Raw genomic sequence first — 18,725 nt, forward strand, 5'->3', positions numbered from 1 at the left:
TTTGGCCACAACTGTATATATGTTCATTATGTAAAATAAGGGGCAGGTCACTGAAGGATCAGATGAATAGCTAAGCAGAGCACCACATGGAGACCCCTCCACAGGCCGCCCTGGAGCACGATCATATCATTAACTCAAAACTGAAAATAAACATTAAACAACAACCACAAGATGGATTTCATCAACCAAGGTATCATTTTAATCAGTATAATGGTGCCAACCTGACACTATCTGTAGGTTACTCAGCACAATCCTCCTGACAGGTTCCCTTTAAGGACAGTCTGCAGATAATGTGAACAGGTAGAGGATGTGCTGGAGAGGAATCGGACAATATCCTCTCGTGGAAGCACCTCACCGAGACCACAGCAGCGGCAGATTGTAGTTGAACTTGTCCATGACCAGAACCTGTCCAGATGTGAGGAGATCCCTGCCAGGAACACTGCTAAGAAACAGAGAAGGGCTTGGACCTAGTGTGAGAGGCGTTGGACGCTGCTGAGGAGTTAAGCCACAAGCATCATCAGTATAACTCACCTGTTGGAGGGACCCTTCATCCGTCCATATACACCGATTGTTTGTCCCGAGAACACTCGGGTTGGGAAGAGCACTAAGACTCACTGCGCTGCTGCAGTAGGTAGCCATTCGCACACCAGACTACATTCTGGCACCAAAAGACTAAAGGCTAGAATAGAGCGTGTATTTAGGTAGGCATACTGACTGTCCACGCCACATTTATTGCCAAAATCAGCTTTCAGAACTTTCGGATTTGTTTCCTGTTGGTTCTGTAACTAAGAATCCTAATCTACATGTAGGTGCCAACATGGCACACAACGGACCCCTGACCAAGCTTGAACTCCCTTTTTGTTTCAAGAGAGTTTCTGTGGAACATTATAATATGGGGCAGTTGTTCAACTTCAGCAGACTTTCTTCACTGCTAACTTGCTGATACAGATTGTTAATTTGAGGGTTTTTCAATATAGTTGAGGATGGACTATTCATCTGAGTTCATTGAGGTCACATCAGGACGGGAGAGGGATATTTGTTTGGGGAATAGAAGTAAACGTTTGTAAGATTGTATACTGCTGTGCTAGTTCAGAGGTGTATCTAGGTTTTCTTGTACCCAAAGCAAGAATTCAGTTTGGTGCCCCCTTCCCACCCCAAGCACATATCTGATTAGCAGAGTTAGTCATACTGCTCTTCCTAAGGCCACGTGCACACATTGCGGATTATGCTGCGGATCCGCAGCGTTTTTGGCACTGAGGATCTGCAGCAGTTTATGCTACGTTGTACAGTACCTTTATATTCAATGGAAATTAAAAAACTGTGCACATGCTGCAGATTTTTCCGCATGGATTTGCTGCAGTTTTAAATCCGCAGCATGTCAATTCATTGTGTGGAATCCGCAGCGGTTTTACACCTGCTCCATTACCAGATGTCAAACTGCAGGGGAAAACCGCAGGCTAATCCGCAAGTAAAACGCAGGTCTTTTGAACTGCATATTTTTCCGAATCCGCGTGGAAAAATCTGCAGCACAATCCGCAACGTGTGCACATGGCCTAATGCTCTCAATGTGCTCCGAACAACTGAGAGAAGCAGGAAGAGAAGCTAGTCATCACAGGACCATAAGTATTAAAATCGCATATGAGTGAAGTGTCCATGTGATGACTACTGGAACATGCAGAGCTGAATCCTGACAGTGTGCTGAATCCTGACAATGTAGGCTTCTGAATTCTCACAACGAATGCCCTGCATACTTTTAGGATTCTCCCTTGCGAGTGGCAAGAGTGGGTGGTCATGTCAGCACAAACATGCGATTTGTATACTTCTGGCCACATTCCGACTAGACGTGTCTGACCTCGCACAGTTCATTTTCATTGAGTGAGACCACACATGTCTAGTCAGCACATAACTGCATGAATGTAAATCACTGGCACAAGGGAATCCTGACAGCATACAATGCGCACTGTGAGAATTCAGAAGTCTGCAGTCACATAGAATGACTGCAGACTCATCACAAACCTGGAAAACCCCATTAATGTTCCTAAGGCTGGTTTCACACTTGGGTTTTTTTGCGCTGCGTTTTGGCGCATAAATGCGCATGCGTTTTTTCCTGTACTTAACATGGGTGCGCATTGTCATGCGTTTTTGTTGCATTTTTTGTGCGTCCGACCTGTCTGAAAAAAAAACGCATGCGCACGCAATGCGCACGAAATTCACCCAAGAACACATTACAGTCTATGGGAACGCTGACGAGCGCATAGTCATGCGCACATCAGCGTTAAAAAACGCATGCGGTTTTTTGCAAAAACCATGCGCAAAAAAACAGAAAACGCATGATGCGTTTTTATGCACGTTTGCACTGCGCACGCAGCGCAAAAAAACGCAAGTGTGAAAGTAGCCTAACATAACTAATAACATGAGAATTAGTCAGTTTCACAAATAACATTTACATCCAGGTAACTGATAGAAGACGACATCTCTGGAGTCATTCTTCTTCTTTTGTTCATCTTGTCCAGACCCCATGATGAGTTTTCTCATCCACAGCCATTTCTGCAGACTTCAGCCTTCTCTGCTCTTCTGCATCAAATCTCCACATGATGCCATTAAAGATAGAAATGTCATTATAATGGTCCTGAATAAAAAATCTTCCCTACACTGAGCCCCGGAATAAATAGATGCCCCTCAGTATATTATCTGCACAAAATATGACCCCCACACTGTTCCTCTTATAGTACATGCTATGATACATGCTCTCCACACTGTCCTCTCCTTTCCATACTGGTCCCCCTCTTCACACTGTCCTCTCACATTGTGTCCCCCCTATAGCGCCCAGTATCTATACTGTACACTCTTATCACACTCCCCCTCCTTGGTATACTGTCCCCTCCTGGCTGTACCCTTACACTGTCCTTCCATGCTACGCCCCTACTACTCGGTCTCTATTCTGTGCCAACTCACTTTTCTCCCCCCATACTGTCTCTTCACACTATTCCCCTCCCTAATGTCTCTTCTCACATTCCTCTGTTCACCTTACTGTCTCCTCATATATTTACCCCCTCAAGCTCTATACTGCCTGCTCACACATACCCACAACTCCACATACCGTGTCTGCACACATCACATCACCCTCACTCCCCATACTGTGTCCACATACATTTTTCACATCACTACTCATACTATGTCTGCATTCATTCCCCCCTCTGCTCCCTATACTGTCTGTACCCATCCTCCCACTCACCATACTGTGTCTGCAACATCCCCCATACTATTTCCTCATTCATGCCTTCCATTCCCTCATACTGTTTCCTTGTACATGCCCCAATTCCCCCATGTTTCCTCATACATGCCCCCATTCCCCATACTGTTTCATCATACATGCCCCCTATTCCCCCATACTGTTTCCTCATACATGCCCTCCATCCCTCCATACTGTTTCCTCATGCATTCACTCCATCTCCCCATACTGTTTTCTCATGCATGCACCCCATCCCCCATACTGTCTCCTCATACATGCCCTCCATCCCTTCATACTGTTTCCTCATACAGTGGGGTGAAAAAAGTATTTAGTCAGCCACCAATTGTGCAAGTTCTCCCACTTAAAAAGATGAGCAAGGCCTGTAATTGACATCATAGGTAGACCACAACTATGAGAGTCAAAATGAGAAAACAAATCTAGAAAATCACCTTTTCTGATTTGGCAAGATTTATTTTTCAAATTGTGGTGGAAAATAAGTATTTGGTCATCTAAAAACATGCAAGACTTCTGGCTCTCACAGACCTGTAACTTCTTCTTTAAGAGGCTTCTCTGTCCTCCACTCATTACCTGTAGTAATGGCACCTGTTTGAACTTGTTATAAGTAAAAAAGACACCTGTCCACAATCTCAAATAGTCACACTCCAGACTCCACTATGCTGAAGACCAAAGAGCTTTTGAAGGACACCAGAAACAAAATTGTAGCCCTGCACCAGGCTGGGAAGACTGAATCTACAATAGACAAGCAGCTTGGTGTGATGAAATCAACTGTGGGAGCAATAAGAAAATGTAAGACATACAAGACCACTGATAATCTCCCTCGATCTGGGGCTCCACGCAAGATCTCACCCCGTGGGGTCAAAATGATCACAAAACCAGTGAGCAAAAATCCCAAAACCACACTGGGGGACCTAGAGAGTGACCTGCATAGAGCTGGGACCACCGTAACCAAGTCTACCATCAGTAACACACTACATCGCCAGGGACTCAGATTCTGTAGTGCCAGACGTGTCCCCCAGCTTAAGCCAGTACATGTACGAGCCTGTCTGAAGTTTGGATTATCATTAGCATTTGGATTATCCAGAAGAGTACTGGGAGAATGTCATATGGTCTGATGAAACCAAAGTAGAACTGTTTGGTAGAAACAAAACTTGTGTTTGGAGGAACCAGAATGCTGAGTTCCATCCAAAGAACACGATATCTATTGTGAAGCATGGGGGTGGCAACATCATGCTTTGGGGCTGTTTCTCTGCAAAGGGACCAGGAGGGCTGATCCATGCACATGAAGGAATGAATGGGGCCATGTATCGTGAAATTTTGAATGCAAACCTCCTTCCAACAGCAAGGGCATTGAAGATGAAAAGTGGATGGGTATTTCAGCATGATAATGATCCCAAGCACACCACCAGGCCAATGAAGGAGTGGCTAAGTAGGAAGCATATGACGGTCCTGGAGTGGCCTAGCCAGTCTCCAGATCTCAATCCCATAGAAAACCTTTGGAGAGATTTGAAAATCCATGTTGCCCAGCGACAGGCCCAAAACATCACTGCTCTAGAGGAGATCTGCATGGAGGAATGGGCCAACATAAAACCAACAGTGTGTGCCAACCTTGTGAAGACTTACAGAAAAGGTTTGACCTCTGTCATTGCCAACAAAGGATATATAACAAAATATTGAGATGACATTTTGTTAATGACCAAATACTTATTTTCCACCATAATTTGAAAAATAAATCTTGCCAAATCGGACAAGGTGATTTTCTGGATTTGTTTTATCATTTTGACTCTGATAGTTGTGGTCTATCTATGATGTCAATTACAGGCCTCTCTCATCTTTTTAAGTGGGAGAACTTGCACAATTGGTGGTTGATTAAATACTTTTTTTCCCCACTGTATATGCCCACCATTCCCCCATACTGTTTCCTAATGCATGCCCCACATCTCCCCTTTTCTCCTCATTTTGTGACCTCAAATCTCCCCCTACACATTAAATACCCCATCCCCACTCCAAATCTCCCCCCACACATTAAGTCCCCCCATCCCAACTTCAAATCTCCCCCCACACATTAAATCTCCCCATCCCCACTCCAAATCTCCCCCCACACATTAAATCTCCCCATCCCCACTCCAAATCTCCCCCCGCACATTAAATCTCCCCCCAAGCACTTAATCTCTAGTGTCTTCAGCTTCACTGCAGCACTTAACACCAATGTGCATCTCTGCAGTGCTAGCGAGTTACTTCAGCAGCTTGATTGCATGACATGATCACACTGCTGGCATCGCTCTGACCCGGCGATCAGAGCCTCAATTGTAATCATGTCTGGGAGCCGAAGGCACTGCATCTTCTCTGTGCCGGCTGTCAGTTTAACAGCCGGCTCAGAGAACTGCTGACTCCCAGTCCTAGGGGCGGTAGAATGCTGCTCCGGTGAAGAAACTTTGCACCCCTGCATTAGGTGGCCCAACTGCGCTCCCTGCCAGCTGCACCCAGCACATGCGCAGGCTGCCCTCCCCCAGATACGCCTTTTGGGCTAGCCCATAAGTTACACTCATATGATCGATCTAGTCTCCAGGATGTAAACATGTAACCTGTGGCTGGTTTAGACAGGCACGCCAGTAGGTAGATTTATAGAAAAAACAGTGGGTACAGATTGTTTAGGTGCCCTACTGTGCAGCACAGGGGTTTCTGCCTTCTTTCTAAATGTCTACATAATGTTTATTTGGTTTTTTTTAAATGTTTTCCACTGTCTGGTCAAATTATCCGCATAAATAAGTAAAACAGTAATGGAGAGTGTACTGTGAAGGACTTGTGTTTTTCTCTCCTGTGACTCTGCTGCATCCTGAAGAACACCTTACCGCCCCCACCCCCACACCCCCGGTACACTTACAACATGGAAAGATAACAAGGAAAGAGTGCTGACTAGTCTGGGGAAACTAACGTCCCAATGAGTAGTCAAAGCCCTCATTAGCATAGGAAATGGGGATATTATAAATGCTTATAAATGCTGAATTACGTTATATAGGGCTGGTTAGACAGAGAGTTTAATCATACATAGTTGATTGCTTCTTTGTTGGAGGGCACAGGGGGACATGACAGGTTCCCTTTAATGTTGTGTAGAAGGTGAACTGACATTTTTGGGCTCATGAACAAGAACTGGAACATGACTTTATAAAACCTTGGATGGAAGGTACCCAGTGGAGGCATATGACATCTGTGATATGCCATACAGGCTCTACACTGTGTAAGAAATACTTTTCTCAATACTATTGAATATCACATGAGCAACGTGGAATTTCCCCTATGTTTAAACCATTATAATGAATAGAAAAAGTTTTAATTAGTATCAGTAATATGCATAAATAGAATTATTCAATTACTTGATTAAAGTTACATTCTGATTTACCATTTTAGAATGTAAAGAAACCACTGGAGCCATAGGCGGAGGAGGACATGACTTGGGGATGGGTGGACCTTTACTCCTGCAGCTTTTTTGGTATAGTGGTGCAGATTTTAAGCAGGAGGGATGTTGCTTTCAGAGGAAGAAGCACAGTATGTCTGTACCTGGTGGGTTACTGTGAGGAGGGTGGGCTTATATAGAACAGGAAATCTGTCTCTCCCTCTTTCATGCACAGGATGAACAGGAGGAAGCATGTCTGCAGTTTCAGGGAGTATAATACTGGGGTTATCACCTCACATGACAGATGATAGGAGCACATTATTATTATTTATTATTATTGCGCCATTTATTCCATGGCGCTTTATATGTGAGGAGGGGTATACATAATACATACAAGTACAGTAATCTTAAACAATACAAGTCACGACTGGTACAGGATGAGAGAGGACCCTGCCCGCCAGGGCTCACAATCTACAAGGTTTCACCTCAGACATCATGTACTAGTGTAGTATCAGCTCATACATTATGTATGGGATCAATATTACCTCAGCAATTCATGTAGCTGCCATGTCCCTCATGTGCATGTTACATTTTCCTCACAGCCTGTGAGACAACTTCTGTGTGACCTCCCTGCAGACATGTTTGATATACTACTCTGCATTCTCCTCAGACATTGTGTAGTGTGTACTAGTGTACTATCAGCTCCTACATCATATATGGGATCAAGATTACCTCAGAAATTCATGTAGCTGCCATGTTCCCTCACTTATTGCAGAGGCAGCTTTTGTGTGTCCTCCCTGCAGACGTTTCTGGTATACCACATTACTGCTGTATTATACAGAGTCTTCATGAGCTCTGGGTTTATGTATGATAGGACAGAGCAGGAACGCATACAGTGTCTGCCATTACTATGGTGGAGCTGAGCAGTCACATGTATTAGAGACACTGGTGAGAGGAGCAGTCGGGGGATGGTATATGTATGATGATGAGAGGCTGCACTTCATGTCAGTGCACTGTATTCTGACCCTGCTGTGTGCGGATTATCCCCTCTTCCAGTTATGGAGTCTGATGATCTGTATGTGACCTCATCTGTTACATACTGTGATGCTGGGTGTACAGATCCAGTGTAACCAGGTTACTCACTATATGTGGTATCTGTGTAAAGGCTCTATTCCTGTGCTGTATACTTAACCTGTACCACAGGTCTGTATGATATCACTCCTCACTCTGCTATATACGGATCACGCTGGGTATAGACATCCTGTGTCTCCAGGGTACTTTCCTGGCTGTACATATAATCTGGACATGACTTCCAGCTTAGTGCTTGATTTCTGTAGCTATTGCTGCCTTTTGTCCTCCCCCTTGTATGATGCATGATCAGAGTATACCCACCAAGAGCTTATTTGATATTACCTAAGATGGTGGATAGCACAGGCCTGAATGGATTATGTTTTATCATGTGTAAAATAAATAATCGGTGAGTAACTCGGCACATTTGAGTGGGCACTAATAACTCAGCACATGGCGGGCAGTGAGTGGGCACTAATAACTCCGCACATGGCGGGCAGTGAGTGGGCACTCCTAGTGTGATGCTGCACATTGCTCTGGAAAACACATCATGGGCCCAGTTTTCAGCCCTGTCTCTCGTCTATTGTAATTGTATGTAGTAGAGTGACTGGGATACAGAACTTGCAGTTTTCTGCTCACACACCTATGGCTGCAGGCAGCTTATATTAGACCTGCATATTTCTTACCATTTATGCGCAGCTGGTGAATCGAGTCTGTCTGTTGCTGTAGAGGAGCAGGCGGCTTCTCATTTATTGATACAGCATATAACACAGCATTGCCCATCTCTGTCTATTTCTGGACCTTACAATGGGGTATTTTCCATTATTAACCTGTTGTATACCTTGGTTGTAAACCTACATGGTTTTCACCCTCACTTATCTCACATCTTGGGCGGTTGGAGGGGTCCTTGAAGTTGGTTAAATATGGTCTGGGGATCCAATGGGATATGGTTTTCCTCCTTTGGAATTTAATATGGTTCTGGATCTGGTGAAAGGTGGAGAGGAGTTTCGGCAAGGGTTTGTCGGATCCCCAGGAAATTCAAGTGAACATTGGAACCCTTGTGATATGGTGCTCCCGAGCTAGTGGGGTAGTGGCTGGGAGTAATTGTTGGTACATTTTATGTTCACTTTATGTTTGGTAATCACCAGATTTTGGGAGCTTCAAGGACTCCTACCAGCGTGTTAATATTATTTATGCTTTGATGTTTTATTGTATGTTTGTTTTAATAAAGGCGTGAATAATAATTTAAAAAAAATAAAAAAAAAATAAAGGGATCGGTGTATACCCACCAAGTGCTTATTTTATATTACTTAAGATGGCGGATAACACAGGCCTGAGTGGATTACATGGAGCCTGGTGGTGTGGGGGGGTCCTTGAAGTTAGAAATTGGTCTGGGGGATCCATTGGGATATGGATTCCTCTTTTTGGAAGTTAATATGGTTCTGGACCTGGTGAAATGTGGAGGGGAGTTTTGGCAAGAGTTTGTCGGATCCCCTGGAAATTCAAGTGAACATTGGAACCCTTTTGGCTATGGTGCTCCCGAGCTAGTGGGGTAACAGCTGGGAGTAATTGTTGGTACATTTTATGTTTGGTAATCAACAGATTTGGGAGCTTCAAGGACTCCCCCCAGCGTGTTAATGTTATTTATGCTTTGATGTTTATTTTATGTTTATTTTAATAAGAACATGAATTAAAAATAAAAAAAAACAGTTATTTGTTTTCCTTTTAGTGGGTCCTTGAAGTTATTTATAAATTGGTCAGTAGGGGTAACCATATTAAGTATGGACCTCTGGGATGGGGTTCTTGGAGTTGACGCTGAATCAACGAAAAGGAATTGGAAGTAAAAATTCCGGACAGTTAAAAATTGTTTCGGTGGATCTGGCTTTTTGGTTATGGCTCTGGACGGGGTTTTACCCGGGAGATTTTGGGTGGTTGGACTTCCCGGACTGGGATGTTTGGTGCCCTCGAGCTGGGGTTTATGGCTGAGGGTAACGTGGAGTTTTAAGTTCTTGTGTTTTTGCCAAATATTAAGCCAGAATTTTTGGGGCTCCAAGAACCCCTTCCTCAGGTCGTATAAGATTGTGTATTTAATACTTATTGTAAATGTTTGTTATTGGTTAATAAACTGGCCGTTGACCCCCCTGGTTTTGGAAGGGTAACCATTTCAGGTATGGCACCCTGGTTTTGAGGGGTAATCATCTCAGGTATGGCCCCCTGGTGTGGAGGGTAACCATCTCGTGTATGGCCCCCTGGTGTGGAGGGGGTAACCATCTCCGGTATGGCCCCCTGGTATGGAGGGGTGACCATCACGGTATGGCCCCCTGGTCTCCAGAAGCATTTATATTTTATAGGACCCTGTTAGGGTAAAGTCCCTGGGGTCATGGCAATCATATTTTGCATGCCTACAGAATAAATTGGCTCCTCTAAGCCAGGAACAGCGGCTGGAGGGGAGAAGAGAACAAGGTAGGCATGCTTTTCAATACAATCTATAGCTTCAAGGACCCTCTCTCTTTTTTTCATGTGACTTGAGAATGCCGAGGCACGGTTTTGACTGTTTATATTGACCAAACCATGTTTCTTTCCATGTTTCTTTCAAGGTAGTCGTCTGGACAATGCAGTTATCTAGTGCATGAAACTGAAGAGCATTGTACATAATCTGTGTGCCCTTGAGTCAGTGGGAGTGACTAAGGTAAAAGTAATCAAGTGCATTAACATGAAGGGCAATATGCCTATTCCCGATGCCCTTGAGCTGGTGGGAGTGGCTAAGGGTATAATCTAGTGCATTAACACAAAGTGCAGTATGCCTATTTCTGATGCCCTTGAGCTGGTGGGAGCGGCTAAGGGTATAATCAAGTGCATTAACACAAAGGGCAGTATGCCTACTCCCGATGCCCTGGAGCCAGTGGGAGCGGCTAAAGGTAAAGTAATCAAGTGCATTAGCACGAAGGGCAATATGCCTATTCCTAATGCCTTTGACCCAGTTGGAGAGGTCAACAGTAAATGTTATCAAGTGCATGAAAAACAATTAACAATGGCATGGCAGGGTTATTAATAATGCCTTTGTAGACTTTTTCTGCTTTAGGTTTATTTAAATTACTACTTATAATGTTGATGTTATATTGTGCATAGTTTTTAATTACTCCCTATTTATAATTTCTTTCTATTGATATGTTCATCACTTTTCGGGTAGTGATAGTAAGTGAGTTTAAGAAATTTTACTGCACAGCTACTGTAAATAATGGTGGTTTCTAGAACTAATATCTGTGAATTGGTGAATTATTAGAGGTGGCTACAATGCATGCAGTATAATAGTTTTTTGAGGCATGACAGATGTCATTATACAGGTATTCAGATTGTAGCTACGACCTTTATTATGGTTTACGTTCCACATTCCCCACTATGGGATCCTCATTGCAGGATGTTTAGCAACTGTTATTTTGCTGTAGTTACCGTATTATCGATCATAACTTGGTAGCATGGCATTGATAAAATTTCAGAGCTCCGCCAGATTATTTTTTTTTTTATTACTTGTGTGCACAGTCTTTCCATAGCATGTAGAAATGGTTGATGACTTTATTAGGCATGGTTGATGGGGGTCGAGTCCATTTAAGGTGTTAAATGGCCTCTCTGGTGGCGGTTTAGGAGTCAGGTTGAAGTTGCAGACAAGTTAAGGTGGACTCATTTTAACTAATAGAGGATGTAAAACCTCATGGTGGTGAACAGGCTCGGCTTTGGTGGCCAGCCTCAAGGACGTTGTAATGGTAACGTCAATCAGGGGTGGGCACAGTGGCTAAGCACAGGAGTGAGGATAATAGGGTCATTGGTGCCCTGAAAGTCTACTGGCTCTGCTTTAATGGCAAGCCAGTGCGTGCCGCCCCTTTATGGCTGTCTGTCCTGGTTCTGTATGTCAGACAGCTGGGATATCACAGTACTTGTGAATCCCAATGTACTAGCACTTCACCTGACTCCTACTGTGATTGTTTTAATCCTGTGATTTAAATAAAGCTGTGGCCATTTTGACAACCAAAATATAATGTGTTGTGTATTTATTCTAGTGCCTAGGTTTACTGTAGTTATGGTGGTTTTAAGATGGAGTGGGGGTCCATCCCATATCCATAAGTCAAGAAACCACTGGAGCCATAGGCGGAGGAGGACATGACTTGGGGATGGGTGGACCTTTACTCCTGCAGATTTTTTGGTATAGTGGTATAGATTTATGCAAGAGTGATGTTGCTTTCAGAGGAAGAAGCACAGTATGTCTGTGCCTGGGGGGTTACTGTGAGGAGGGTGGGGCTTTTATAGAACAGGAAATCTGTCTCTCCCTCTTTCTTGCACAGGATGAACAGGAGGAAGCATTTCCCGCCCTCCCGCCCCTGTTTATAATCATTGTCCTAAAACGTTTTAATTATTGCTTGCATGATGAATGCTTTATTGTATTTCTGAAATTACCATTGCATATTTTGTTCCAGGTTCAATTTTATCATGGCTTTAAAGAGTTAACAGCATTAACCTTCTAAGCCCAAGGGAAGGGCCATCCTTCAGCCATGGTTCCCTAGAGGTTTCCTCCACAGGTGGTGTTTCCTTTCCTGAGCGCTGCAGGATGACTCTTTGTGAGTCAGAGGTTTGCCAAGTTAGTCCCCTTAATGCTTTTGTAGGGACTTATAGTTTATAAGTTTACTAAAGTGATTTATTAAAAAAAAAAAAAAAAAAGGTGTCAAATGTGAATTTATAACCCGTCACAGCTTTGCGGTTTAGGAGTCAGGTGGAAGTTGCAGACAAGTTAAGGTGGACTCATTTTAAATAATAGAGGATGTAAAACCTCATGGTGATGAACAGGCTCGGCTTTGGTGGCCAACCTCAAGGACGTTGTAATGGTAACGTCAATCAGGGGCAGGCACAGTGGTTAAGCACAGGAGTGAAGATAATAGGGTCATTGGTGCCCTGAAAGTTTACTGGCTCTGCTTTAATGGCAAGCCAGTGCGTGCCGCCCCTTTATGGCTGTCTGGCCAGGTTCTGTATGTTACACAGCTGGGATATCACAGTACTTGTGAATCCCAATGTACTAGCACTTCACCTGACTCCTACTGTGATTGTTTTAATCCTGTGATTTAAATAAAGCTGTGGCCATTTTGACAACCAAAATAATGTGTTGTGTATTTATTCTAGTGCCGAGGTTTACTGTAGTTATGGTGGTTTTAAGATGTAGTGGGGGTCCGTCCCATATCCATAAGTCAAGGTTGCTAATGATTAGTCACAATAGCTTTTGATAGTAAAAATTTTCCTAATTTCTAAACCCATTTCACTGGGGAATTAATTAGTAACGGTTTTTAAAATTGTGCCTTAAAGAAATTGCAATAAAATTGAGAACTGGCTTTGGACATTTATTTAATTTACTGGATGCACAGTAATCCCTGAACAGCAATTAATGTTCCTTTATATATGCACTTAATTTCACATGTGTCATCTGTGAATGAGAGTTTGCTATGAGATAATGATAGATAATTCCCTATAACAGGACATAATTGTGATTTATCTCATTTATTTAGAATAATATAATGCTGAAAACTGAAGCAAAGATAACAAGTGACACATGATCATGTACAGTTTCAAGATCCCCATATGTTTTCCTCACATAGGAACACAGTGGTTAATAAAAATGCCAAAAATAATAGCTAATTCTATCACGTTAATTTAGACAAAATAGAGCATAACTCTTACAAAATGTCTGTTTAGTGAGTTGATCCATTCACCTTAAAGAGCATTTTAAGTGTGCCAATTGTTAAACCATGTGTATTCTCAATCTCTCCTTGAGCATCTTTCACTGTTTAACTGTATAATGTAGTGTATAATAAATTTTGCCTTAGGCCGGAGTCCCACTAGTGAATCACATCAGATGCGATATGCTAATGAATCTCGGCTCCTGCTCTCCTGCGAACGGGAGCTGAGTGTCAGTTCTCTGAGCTCCGATCCCCTCTCGGGTGACAGGATCGCAGCACAGCTGCAGAGGAGACTAAGAAAGTAATTTGTCCATCTCCACTGTGGGTGATATCCGAGTGCAGTGCGATGTTTTACACATATCCATAAACTTATATCACTGTGTTACCAAGGTTTTGTCCCTTGAACAATTTTGAGTGTTCCTGATAGATTTTTTTCATGCTGATTTCAGAAATGACTCCAGATTTTTCCTATCACGTAAGGTTTTTGGGAAATGATACAAAACATTATAATACTCCATTCTAATTCTAAAAACTCATATATGAAGCTTTTCTGAAACAGTATATTAAGAATTTCCCACTGAAATAACATAAATCATTAATCTACACTTATGCAAGCACTTATGATGCAAATTCCGCGCAGGCGCAGTGAATCATTTGGCTGACTATGTATGGAGCATACCACATCTCCTGGGCAGGGGAGGAATCAAAAGACAATACTGACATTACAGCAGGGGATCCCAGAGGATTCATTTTGTGAGGTAAAATATTTCACTGGTTTTAAACAATATTTTACCTCACAAAATGTATCCTCTGCGATCTCAAGTGAGCACAGAAGGGAGAAATCAGCACTTGGGGAAAGAGAGAGTGGATAGGTGGGTGAGTACATGGGGGGAAAAGATTCTCATTACTGCAAAGCCTGCCCCCATCATGACGTTACCGCCCTCCCGATGCGATAACATTGGGTCTCCATCTAGTTACTATCGTATATGCGATTTGCCTGAATACTTTTCATTGTAAAAACTGAAGATTTATTTCGAAATGTCGCGTTGGTGTCTCAGCAGCAGTGATAATTTCTGCTACATATGCAGAGAATATACAATGAAAGCACAAAAGAAGGAAATTACTCCACTTGTTAAGAAAGCATATGAACTATACTTTGAATGTTCAATTGGAGATCAGGACAAACAGTGGGCACCTCATATATGCTGTGCATCTTGTTCTAGAAGCCTTAGAGCATGGCTGAATGGATCACAACCTTCAATGCCGTTCGCTGTCCCAATAATATGGAGAAAGCAGAGAGATCATGGAACAAATTGCTACTTCTGCCTTACAAATGTAACAGGATATTCAGCAAAGAACAAGAAATCAACAGAGTATCCTGATAATCCTTCAGCCATAAGACCAGTGCCACATGATGAAAGTCTTCATGGTCCAAAGCCACCCAAAGTATGTACAATGGAGGATGATGAAGATGAACTAACAATGTCAGAGGAAAAGGAAACTGCTGCAGGCCCAGACTTTGAGCCTTCTACATCTAATCCACATCTGTTCAGTCAAGCTATTCTGAGTGACTTGGTCAGAGATTTGAAATTGTGACCAAGGCAGAATTAGGCAGGCAGAATTACTGGGATCAAGGCTACAAGAACGGAATCTCTTATTACCAGGAACAAGAGTTTCTGATTTTTGCAGTCGTCAAGAAGACCTTAACCAATTTTTCAACCATGTCGACAGGTTAACCTTTTGCAACTACCTCTTGGGGTTGTTTGGTGCTCTTGGATGCGAATATGAACCGAAGGAATGGCGACTGTTCATTGACTTATCAGTATTAAGTCTGAAGGCTGTTTTACTACACAACGGAAATATCTATCCTTCTACACCTATTGGACATGCCGTACACATGAAAGAAACGTAGGCGAATATGGAGTTACTGTTGACCCACATTAATTATAGAAATTATAAATGGAACATATGTGGTGATCTAAAAGTTGTTGCACTTCTTCTTGGACTGCAGCTTGGATGTACGAAGAATTGTTCTTTTATTTGTGAGTGGGACAGTCGTGCACGAGAAATGCACTATTTCAGAAAGGACTGGCTACTCCGCGAAAACCAGGTTGCTGGACAGAAGAATGTTAAACATAATCCTCTCGTTGATCGAGAAAAGATATTTCTCCCTCCTTTGCATATTAAACTTGGGCTTATGAAGAATTTTGTCAAAGCAATGAACAAACTTACTGTCTTACTTGCGACAGAAATTTCCAAGAATAAGTGATGCAAAGATTAAAGAAGGTATTTTTATTGGCCCACAGATCAGAGATATAATGAATTACAGTAGCTTTGATGGTCTTTTGCAAGGTGCTGTCTCTGAGATGGAAACATAGTGTTCCTGTTGATGCCCTGAGTAGCGAGCTGTCTTAGTGATGCCCTGCCTTGAACTGCGATGGGTGTCTTGAACCCAAGAGCACCGTGGATGCTGTTTGACAGGTGAGGCTCCTTGTTCGATAGGAAGTTCATCACAGGGTGATGCTTGGCAAGTGAACATGTCTTGTTTGACATCCGGCAGTATGCTGAGGCTGCGTTGCATGGGGCAAATGCTAGCACCATGGGTAAGAGGTAGGCCGTTGAGAGAGGGGCTCTCACTCTGAGCACTGAAGCCTAGCATGGCTTCGGCTTGACCAAGCTTGTGGTAGAGATAGGCATCAAAGGTTGGGAACTTAGCAGTTACTTGCTGTGGATCCCTTGGCAACTCAGACTTTGCGGGAAGGGAAGGTGAGGGAGCTATCCAGCTGTTATAGTTGTCATTGGTGGGTTTGATGCTCATGACCATGATGACCACCTTGTCTTCCTCTGTAGGTGTTGAGTTGTTGTCCTTAGTTGAAGGATCAAGTGCTGTTGAATCGAGGTTGTGGTCTCGAGGATCAAGCAAACTTGAATTGTCAGATGGTTGTTTTTGACATTTAGCGTCATTTGATTTCTCCTTCATCCAGTAATGACGTGGGTCTGGCAGAGGAGACAAGTCATGGTGATCTGACATGATAAGCGTTTTGTAAGAGGAGATGCTGCTTGGATCCTTTGTATGGTCACTACAGACGTTGCCGATGATAACCCAGCCTAGCTCGAGGCGCTGGGTGTACGGTTCATTGAGTAGTCCGTGGATTTGTTAACGCATCTTGTGCAGTAATATAATGTCTCTGCCGAGGAGAATTAGGATGTCTGCCTTGTTGTCCAGGGGTGGCATCTCTTTGGCTATCATTCTGAGATAAGGATGCTGAAGAGCGACTTCTGGCATTGGGATTTCTTCCCTGTTGAATGGAAGTTGGTTACACTCAACAAGCGTGGGTAGTGGTATCTCTATGGCATCCTTCTCAAGAGAAGTTATTATGAGGCCACTGGCCCTTCTTCCAGAGGTTTTTATAACGCCACTGCAGGTGCCCAAGGTGTAGGGATAGACATCTCCTTTTAAGTCAAACAAGTCAAAGAGTTGTGACCTGGCCAGTGATTTGTTGCTCTGGTCATCCAGACTAACGTACACCTTGACTGCCTTCTCTGGATGACCCTCGGGATACACCCTTGCCAGGCAAATCTTTGCGCAGGACTTGTCTCGAAGACCTTCTCTGCAGACTTCGGTGCATGAGGAAGATACCACAACTTGGCTTGTCACTTGGCCTGAACTCTACCTGCCATGGCTTGTGGTGGGAGAAGGTGTAGACGTAGAGTCAGGCTGTGATGGATGAAGCGCTTGTACGTGGTCTTTGCTGTCACAGTCTAGACACTTGATGGTGATGACACAGTCCTTCGCAAGATGTTCGGTAGAGGCGCAGCACCTAAAGCATACTCCAAACTTCTTAAAGAGCTCCTTTCGTTCTTGAAAAGGCTTGATTAGCTCTTTTGTATTTTGACCCAATAGTGGTCCACTTCTCTTGTATATTGTTGTATGGCAGCTTAGAAACTATTGGGTTAACGCCCCAAACGGTATCCTGGTAGATGAAACCAGGTAGGGGAGTGTCTGCCTTGACTAACTGGAGCTCTAGGAGCAGGTCGATGAGCTCTAGGAATTTTGAACTGGCCTTGCCGGATATTTTGGGGAAATCCTGTAGATGCTTAAACAGTGCATTCTCTAGCCAAAGCTACATTATAATCTTTCCAAATGCAGCCATGAGAACAGCTGCTGGATTGCTGATGTGGATGGATCTGAGCCTCTTGACCCGCTCTGTGGATTGAGGTCCGAGCCACCTGATTAGCAGATACAGCTCTTCAGCAGCAGTGATGCCAAGGTCACTAATTGTGGCTTTAAAGGAACATTTCCAACCTCTGTAATTCTCAGGCTGGTCGTCGAACCTTGTGAGACCGGTGTTGGTGAGTTCTCAGAGTATCATGAATTTTGCAAAATCGGACATGTCTGTTCTTTCTGACTTTGGAGAAACATTTGCTGGCTGAGTGATGCTGTTAGCGTGGGTCATAGCTTCTTGGTTCAAGAACATTGGAAGATACGGAGTGGCGTAGGCGTTTAGACCAGCAACCGGTTTGTGGCATATGATCTCTGTTGTATGCGGGGCTGGAACCACACAGTTGTCGGGAGTGTAGTGCCTTGTCAACATGTTAGGTTGCATGTAGACATTGGCATATGGCGTTTGCTGAGGTGTACGGTCAGCCGTGTATTGACGCATGAAGGCGGTTCGGGTTTGAATGTTTGTGGTACATTGGACTGACCTTGAAAGCTGGGAGCTGCAGGCGGATCAATGTCCTGATGCTCTAGAGCGAGGTTGGTGCTGATGGGAATGTTGTTGGTGGTCAGAGGTTCATTGGTTTGGCTCAGCACGTAATTTCTTGTGCACTTCTGTGTCGAGTTTGTACGAACTGAGGCTGCCTCCTTGGCTCCCATCTAGAGCCTTCTCAAAGACCTTTAGCTTTGCCATGGCTGCTGCATGTTGGTAGTGCTTCTGCGGGGCTTCCATTTCCGCCTTCTCGCATGCAGATTCAGCTTCCATCTCTACTTTCTTTTGACCGAAAATGGCTTGCACTTTCGTAGATTCTGCTTCGGCACACGCTCTTATGAATTGCTCACTGAGGGTTGAGTACCTAGATGAGCTTAACTTGACTGAGTGCTTTGAGTTCCTAATGGACCTGGATCGGTGCGATGCAGCTTCTGACATCTGTGCGATTTTTACTTCTGTATTGTCCACAATGTCACGCACGGTGCAGTCTCGTTCGGCATTGAGCTGTTGGAAGTCCTGGATTTCCTTTATAGACTCTTGCGTATTTAGTTTAAGCAGAGTAGAGATGTATTTTTTACAAATGT

This window comes from Dendrobates tinctorius, unplaced genomic scaffold (genome assembly GCF_039654945.1).
Source record: "Dendrobates tinctorius isolate UK_male_01 unplaced genomic scaffold, ASM3965494v1 ptg000111l, whole genome shotgun sequence".
In the NCBI taxonomy this organism is placed as follows: Eukaryota; Metazoa; Chordata; class Amphibia; order Anura; family Dendrobatidae; genus Dendrobates; species Dendrobates tinctorius.